Source organism: Myotis davidii, unplaced genomic scaffold, assembly GCF_000327345.1.
Source record: "Myotis davidii unplaced genomic scaffold, ASM32734v1 scaffold2627, whole genome shotgun sequence".
NCBI lineage: Eukaryota > Metazoa > Chordata > Mammalia > Chiroptera > Vespertilionidae > Myotis > Myotis davidii.
In genome coordinates, this window is record NW_006297905.1 from 176,656 (window position 1) to 184,842 (window position 8,187).

At 44.0% G+C, this 8,187-nt stretch overlaps 1 protein-coding gene across 1 annotated transcript in view; it reads left to right on the forward strand.

Moving 5' to 3' along the window:
* Window positions 1–8,187, forward strand: part of MSN (moesin) — an 85,044-nt gene that overhangs the window by 21,375 nt on the left and 55,482 nt on the right. The gene's annotated exons all lie outside the window — the stretch shown is intronic.

Consider the following 8,187-nt stretch of genomic DNA (forward strand, 5'->3'; position numbering starts at 1 on the left):
TTTTTCTGCTTAGCATGGCTTCCTCCCTCTTCTGTGGTTTTGCCAGTTTGGGATCCAAACAGTACCTGACTGAGATCTCAAAAGATCTCTGGCTGTCATAGCTCTCTGAGGTTAGAGAAAGAAGCTTTCCAGTCTTGCCCAAAGAAGAGTATTGAAGCTGGATTATATTCCTTCCCCTACCATACTCAGCAGGGATCTAGTACAGGTGGCAGGAAAGTAGAATATTGCAAAACACTCAGCTATAGCTGAGCCATCCGTTGAACAGTTGAGGACGATAGAAACTTGTGACATACAAATAACCATACAATATATTATGAAGAAAAAATCTATATAAAAAAAAATCTAGCCTAGTGGCTGCTCCTTAGATGCTTGATAGATTGAGGATATTGATTGTGTTGAAAGAGCCGAGCCAGGCCAGGCAAGGAGAAGCAGAACCAGTAATGCAGGCTCTCTTCTGCTCACTTACGGCATGCCCCACCCTTCTCTTGTCTTTTTAGTTCTCAGATTTTCACAGTGGGTGGAGCAGAGCTTTTGCTTGCCCAGCCTTTAATCCTGGAGCCTCCCACCACCAGAGATTGACCTTGACTCTGCCAGGCCTACTGGCCACTCATGTGTTATTGCCTTCCCCTTTAGACAAACAAGACGCTTCAGACAAACAGATTTTGAGCGATTGGACCTTTCTGAATCCTTATGGGGCAGGGAGAGAAAGGCTCTGAGATCAGACCCCAAAAAGCAAAGACATTCTTTTTTTTAGAAAGAGAAGGATGAGAGAGAGAGAGAGAGAGCAAGAGAGCGAGAGAGCGAGCGAGTGCGCATTGATGTGAGAAAAACATTGATGTGAGAGAGAAACATCAATCAGTTGTCTCTAGCATGTATGCTGACTGGGGATTGAACCTACAACCTGGGCATGTGCCCTGACTGGGAATTGAACTCATGACCCTTTGGCACAGTGGATAATGCTCCAACTAACTGAGCCACACTGGCCAGGTTGACATTCATTTTGGAAAATAATTTCTACTTTCAATTACAGTTGACATACGATGTTATATTAGTTTCAGGATGTACATCCTAGTGAGTATACATTATGTCATTAAGTGATCATCCCAATAAATCTCATACCCATCTGACACCATACATAGTTATTAGAATATTGTTGACTATATTCCCTATGCTGTGACTTTACATCCCCATGATTATTCTGTAACAACTAATTTGTACTTTAAAAAAATGTGTGCTTTTTTAAATTGATTTCAGAGAGGAAGGGAGAGGGAGTAAGAGATGAAACAACAATGATGAGAGGGAATCATTGATCCGCTGGGGATCAAGCTGGCAACCGGGCATGTGTCCTGACTGGAAATCGAACCATGGCTTACTGGTTCATGGGTTGAAGCTCAACCACTGAGCCACCAGCTGGGCCAATTTGTACTTATTAATCCTTTCACCTTTTACACGGAGCCCACCAACCCTCCTTTCATCTGGCTACCAACAGTCTGTTCCCTGTATCTATGAGTCTGTTTCTGTTCTGTTCGTTCATTTATTTGGTTTTTTAGATTTAATTGTTGATAGATATGTGTTTATTGCTATTTTATTATTCATAGTTTTGATCTTTTTTTTGTCTTCTTAAAGAAGACCCTTTAACATTTCATGTAATACCGGTTTGGTATTAATGAACCCCTTTAGTTTTTTCTAGACGAACAACAAACTGATAAACAAAAACAGATCCAGAGACAGAGAAGCATCAATCAGACTGACAAACCTCAGTGGGAAGCTCTTTATCTGTCCTTTGATTCTAAATGACAGCTTTGCTGGGTATAGTAATTTTGATTGTAGGTTCATGCTTTATATTGGGCTACTTCAGAAGGCTTGTATCCAAAGTATCTCCAGATTTATTTTATACTAGGCTTGTAAGAAGTTCTGTGTTTTAATGCTGATGGGCACTGTGACATTAGGGAAGTCCCTTAATCTTCCTGAGCCTCCTGTTCTTTATTGGTAAAGGGGAGATGATAATGCTGGCCTCAGAGTTGGTGGGAAACTTGTATAAGAGAACATTGTAAAGCCCTCAAATGTTAGTTCTGTAGAAAATTAAATATATAGTATTCAGGTGCTCAGAGAAGCTTAAATCATGTTTTAATAGCTTCTGTTGATGAAGCCAGTAGAGTGTGTCAATGGATGAAAGACTTCCACCTCAACATTAAGGATAGAAATGATTCTTAAAAAGAGTAAGATTTAGTTATCAGGAAAAGTTCACTTCTGTGGAATAGCTCATTTATAGACAATTTGGGATCAATTATGCATTGTCATATTAGCAGCTTTCAACTCTCTATAACAAAATTTTCTTTACTCTCAACTACCAGTGGACAGCCTGTTCTAAGCCATATGAGTCCAGGGAATGCAAATTTCCTTTGTTTTCTCATAGTCCAAATAATAATTAGTTAGATAAATATTTCTAAACTAGTGACCCAGTGCACAAAATTAACGCACATTAAAAGGGAATTAATTAGAGGAAATATTTTAATATTGCTATTTGTCCTTTCTCTATAATAGAAGTTTCAGAGATGAAAGAAATTTAGTAAAATGTATATAAAAATCTTCCTCCTGTCAGAGTCTGGGGCACACCACAGGAACCAGAGTCAAGTCCCCGCCCACCCATGTGCGCCTCGAAATCGTGTGAAACCCAGACCTGGCCGGCCTCACCCCCATTGGGTTAGATCCAGACCCGGCCAGCCCCACCCCCATCAAGCCCCACCGGGTTGGGGGCACGGCCTCAGGTCTCCCGGCCTGGTGCCAGGGCTGGGAGCGCGGCCTCAGGTACCCCGGCCTGGGCTGGGGTGGGGGGTGTGCCTTGAGATCTCCCATCAAGCCCTGCGGGCAGGGGATGTGGCCTGAAGTCCCCCATCAAGCTCTGCAGGCAGGGGGGTGCAGCCTGAGGTTCCCCAGGCTGGCACCGGGTCAGGGGGTGCGGCCTCAGGTCTCCCAGCCCAGGGCGGGGGGCGTGCCTTGAGGTCCCCCATCAAGCCCTGCTGGTTGGGGGTGCAGCCTGAGGTCCCATGTCAAGCCCTGCCATGCGGGTGGCATGGCCTCAGGTCCCACTGCCTGGTGCTGGGGCAGGGGGCACAGCATCAGGTCCCCTGCTCTGGCCCAGCACCATGTAGCCTCAGGTCCCTGCTGATTGCTTGTTAAGGCTCATTACGGGAACTCAGCCTCCTCTGTGGGTGCAGCCATCTTGTGTTACAGGATCCCGGCCTCTGCTGTGGGTGCAACCATCTTGTTACAGCATGACGGTCAATTTGCATATTCCTTCTTTATTAGAGAAGATGTTTGCAAATTAAAGTGGGTATATTGCTACAGCTGAGTTGTCAGTAAGTGATGTGGATAATTGACCTTAACCAGAAGGAAATGGTGAACTTTGGCCTCTGGAACAAAGAAAGTGATAGCTTCTTTATACCCCCGTTGATCATCCCTCTATGTGTAAACTCAGGCAGGGGTAACAAATTTATGAGACTGGGAGTGGGAGAGAGTCAACCCTTCAAAGAGTGGAGGCAGAAAAGCCCATGTATGAGATTGTTCTATATGGAGTACTATTCCAGGGAAGGTTTGAACAGTTTACTCTTCCCCTGACTCCATTGGGATTCAGCTTTTGTCAGGAAGAACCAAGACTGAATAAATACTGAAAGAGCTATTAGATACCTCTCTGGACATGTTCTTCTGTTGAACAGCCCAGAAAACGGGATGCTAAGATTAGGAAGCTAGGAGGGAGGTATAAGTTTAGGGCAGTGGTTTTCAACCATCCTTATGCCACGACCCTTTAATCACAAAAACAATATGTAATTATATGTGTTTTCTGATGGTCTTAGGCAACCCCTGTGAAAGGGTCGTTTGACCCCCAAAGGGGTCGCGACCCACAGGTTGAGAACCGCTGGTTTCGGGGATGGCTTCCTGCTTTCCAAGTAGTTCTCTGTTTAAAACAGTCCTGTTCAATGTGAATTGAAGGAATCACTTTGCAGATTGGCTGACATTGCTATGATTTCCCAGTGTTTCTAGCTTTTCTCACCCCATGTGAGGACAAAAAAAAATCCCTAACACATAATTTTCTACATTTGTGATATTCACTATAGTTGTCAAAGTCCTTTTACCCCTACTATTGTGTCATTTGATATTAATTAACTCCAGTTGGCAGGTTAGGAATTATTACCCATTTTTTAATATGGGGAAACTGAGACTCAAAGAAGTTAAGTGACTGCAAAAATTGCTCAGCCAATAAATAAGGGATATGGGATTTGAGTGGGAAACAGAATACTTTGGTTTTAGACCCTGCATAGGGTGGGGTTTAGAAAGGAGATGTGTTGTTTCACAAAGGTCTGGACTTAAGGTCTAGATATTAGTCCAGGATTCTGAGGCTAGAAGGGATATTTCAGCTTTAAACACTTGTCCTTTCTACTGTACCAATAGTTTCCCAACCTCCTTTTAAGTTTTCTTCACAAATTCCTTTTAGTTTTCTTAAAAAATATCATGATTCAAGAATAAAGTTTAGGTAGAATTTTAGTAGTTGAGGCTGTGTGTGGGTGTCATGTTTGTGTTCTGCCTGTTTGGGGCCTGGTCTGACTCTTGTGTTGAAGCTGACCCTTCTTGCTGAGGTCAGACCACTGCCTTCAAGGCCAGATGAGCTTTCCACCTGGTTGAGCCAATAACTTACTTGGCTTTGCCTTGCTCCTGGACACATAAATGTTGCTTGTTAGGAAGTGAGAATTGTTTGGGTATTACTTAGACCTAGCTAATGTAGGGTCTTGTTTGTACCTTGCTGGGAGCATGAGCATTAGTCCAAACTTGTTGTTGAGTGGAGGAGGTATTGGAGAATCATGGAAAGAGCACTCTTCTGATGTTTAAGAGCAGGAGTTTAGTCTGGGCTCTGCTGCTAGCTTTCCAGGGCAATATTGGCCAAACCCTTGCCACTTTTGCAACCATGGTCTGTTCTATAAGGAATTGGCTTGGCTACTCTCTGAGGGCCATTACTGCTCTGAGAGTCTGTGATTTATTCAGAAATGTTACATTCCCCCAACAATGGAGGCTGGTCTGCCCCACCTTGGGTAGGAGGTAGTGGTATATATCTCACAAATGTTCTCATTCTGTGGGGGAACTGAGCCAAATGGCAACTCCACCAGCTCTAAGAGGTTGGGAGTTGTCAGCTATGTCTGGCTTTTGGAGGGGAGACGGAGCCTTGGAATGTTCAGGAGCATAACTGGGTGGAGGGATATGCAAGTGAGGGTGGCAAGAGTCAGTCCAGGCCTGACTTGGGTGATGAGGGAAGAGGTGCTCTGGAAGATAGTTCTTAGGGAACCCACCAGAAATAGGCAATAGGATGACATCATGAGATAGACAGTTTAAGTATAGTTCCTGGCCAGATAGTCTCTGGTCATAAGTAGTTGCTAAGCCCTCAGGAATGTGACAAAGTCACATGGGAATTTGTCGCTAGAGCAGCCAAAGGCTATGGAAGCAGGAAGGGCAGTTTTTTCTTGTCACCATCCTCTCTGTGTAGGGTGTGAGATCCTTATAGTTGGACCATAGAGATCAGATATGGCAAAGGGATAGATACAGTTCAGAATGGCCAATAAGCCTGGTCCTTTAGAAGAGGGAAAAGTCATAAAGCTTGCTTGATGTCAAAGCATTTGAAACTGAATTTACTAGTGCTGATATATTTTGTTTCTTGTGCATTTGAAGCAATATTGGGAAAAGGAGGAAATTGGAACTTATGACTCTAGTGACCCTGTTGGCAAGAGTAAATAAAGGTCGAGTTTAACTGTTAGAGCTGCCTTTCTTACAATAGGGGACTGAGTTTTGCATTGATTCAGCTAAGCTCCTAGTCTTGTCATCTACGGGGGAAGTCCAGCTCGCCTATGCAGTTGGTCTTAGCCAGCTTGTGGAAGCACAGCTAGACTCTAATTACTTGTTCTGGCTTTAGACATCAGTATTTTTTAAAGTATTCCCCTAGGGCAGCGGTTCTCAACCTGTGGGTCGTGACCCCTTTGGGGGTCGAACGACCCTTTCACAGGGGTGGCCTAAGACCATCCTGCATATCAGATATTTACATTATGATTCAGAACAGAAGCAAAATTACAGTTATGAAGGAGCAACGAAAATAATTTTATGGTTGGGTCACAACATGAGGAACTGTATTAAAGGGTCGTAGCATCAGGGAGGTTGAGAACCACTGCCCTAGGGTATTCTGATGTTGGTCCAGGATTGATAACTACATTCCTAATCAAAGCCTCTCCATATTACATCCGAGAAAACTGAGTCTGAGAAAGAGGAGGCCTATGCCCATGGTTACAGCTGAGCTCAGCTGAGTCTCTACCTAAGGCTCTTTCTACTTCACTGTCATAGCTGGAGGTAATGATGGCCTTGACAACGCAATTGGGCAGCCTTTAAACTTGGTCATTGGGCTTAGATGAGCTATGCATCCCCCCCACCAAGTGCTGGAGGAAGGGGTAGGGTTCAAAGTAACTAACTAGACTTAAGGAGGTAAGCTCCTCTCTTTAGAGCAGTGATTTTCAACCTTCTGTGGCCCTTTACATGCAGTTCCTCATGTTGTGACCCAACCATAAAATTATTTTCGTTGCTACTTCATAACTGTAATGTTGCTACTGTTATGAATCGTAATGTAAATAGCTGATATGCAGGATGGTCTTAGGCCACCCCTGTGAAAGGGTCGTTCAACCGCCAAAGGGGTCGCGACCCACAGGTTGAGAACCGCTGCTTTAGAGCATAAATTCACTGTCTGGGCATGTGCAGACCAGAGGTGGTGGTGCGGGGAGAGATAAGACAGGATGGGAAGTGAGTAATGCTGTGGTCAACAAGTCATTCACTTAGTGGAAACATTACAGGGAGTTGGTGAATAAGATCCCAAGGACCTAATAATGGCATTCCTCAGCTCTATATGAAGTGCTTTGCTGGGATGCTGCTCTGTATTCAAGGCAAGATGCTTGGGAAATGAAGACTGTTTGTTCTCTGCTTCCTGCTTCAGTTGGATGGACTTTGCATCTGACTAGGCCCAGCCCCTATTGCTTCTATACTTTTTTCACAGGACACCAAGCTCTCCCACAAGCCCTGGCACATATCACAGTGTGGTTTTTTTATTATTTCCCCACTGTTTTACTGCCCCCACCCCACTGTTTTATGTGTGGCACCCCAATTAGAGAATAAGCTCCTTCTATGGTAGGAAAAAAGACTTTGTTCTAAGTCCTCCCAGAGGCACAGAACATGCTTAATGCGCAGAACCAGGCAGCACCAGGAGGATATCTTGTTTTATTTTCTTTTTTAAGTGACTCCTTGACTTGAACTTTATTTATTTATTTATTTATTTACCATCTCCCCTTTTTATCTATCTATATACATATATTTTAAATTTTTATTGATTAAGGTATTACAAATGTGTCTTTATCTCCCAATTGTCCCTTCATCCCCAATATATGTTTATTAATTTCAGAGAGGAAGGGAGAGGGAGAAAGAGAGAAACATCAATGATGAGAGAGAATCATTGATCAGCTGCCTCCTGCACACCCCACACTGGGGATTGATCCTGCAACCCGGTATGTGCCCTGACCGGGAATTGAACCGTGACCTCTTGGTTCATAGGTTGACGCTCAAACACTGAGCCACGCCAGCCGGGCACATCTTGGTTTCTTTCTCCCACCAGCCTCCAAAAGAAATTTTTATTTGGGGAGAAGGGTGACTTGGAGTTTTAGGGTAGATTTGGCACACACTGCATTCTGTGGGATCCAATAATTACATCTTTTCACTACTAGATGGGGAACCCCTTGAAGTAAGGGCTTGTTATAATCTCTGTATTCTCAGTGCCCAATGCCCTGCCCCACAGTTTGTAGGTGCTCAGTAGCTGGTGAATTCGTTTGAAGGCATTTTTTCTCCTGTACCCTCCCCTTGAGTCAGACTAAATTTCCTAGAGGCTGTCTATCTCCAGGGGGAAGAATCTGGAAGCTAATGAGGAGGAAAGGGCTGCATGTGAGCATTGGCCATCCGTGCCTTGTATCCAGAAGCTCATACCTTTTAGGTAGTGGTTGACTTTTAGGGTACACATACTTTCACATGTACATGTTTTCCTTTTATTTTTTTTCTACAAGAGGGGAAAGTATGAGAAGCAGGGGTCTGGTGTGGAAGGTGAGAAGGTGGGCATTC